The following is a 422-nucleotide window of genomic DNA, read 5'->3' as shown; positions in this document are numbered from 1 at the left end:
GAGTAGTGATCAGACTGCAAAGGGCAAGTCCCTTTTGGGAGGGGTGACACTGACATCTACTACAGGTTCTTTTCCTTCCTTAAGAATGACAAAATCCCCTACAGACTCTGCCATTTTGCAGGAAAGGAAAGAGGGTAAGAGATTAAACCAAAATTTCTGAAAAGCACTTTGGCAGGCAAGGCCTGGGTAACAAAGGGGGGGGGGGAAACAAAACAATCCTAGAAAGTGGCGTTTTAGGTCAGCAAATGTTTTCAACATAAGCTTGAGGTATGAGCATGCGAGACTCTCTCTCAGGAGAGGGAAGAATAAAGGCTTTCGTGGCAGTAGAGTAAGTTAACACAATTATGAAATTCAAGAGTTGTTCCTATAAACACATGCGTGCACGTGCGCGCGCGCACACACACACACACACACACACACAC

The 422-nt window shown here is 45.5% G+C and overlaps 1 protein-coding gene across 1 annotated transcript in view; it reads right to left on the bottom strand.

Moving 5' to 3' along the window:
* CKAP5 (cytoskeleton associated protein 5) overlaps positions 1 to 422 on the bottom strand; it is a 127,217-nt gene that overhangs the window by 78,541 nt on the left and 48,254 nt on the right. The window lies entirely within an intron of this gene.

The sequence above is a fragment of the Gavialis gangeticus genome, unplaced genomic scaffold, assembly GCF_001723915.1.
Source record: "Gavialis gangeticus isolate Ggan-Ray unplaced genomic scaffold, GavGan_comp1, whole genome shotgun sequence".
Lineage (NCBI taxonomy): Eukaryota > Metazoa > Chordata > Crocodylia > Gavialidae > Gavialis > Gavialis gangeticus.
The sequence above is the reverse complement of the archived record's forward strand: the minus strand, read 5'-3'. Positions and strand labels throughout refer to the sequence as shown.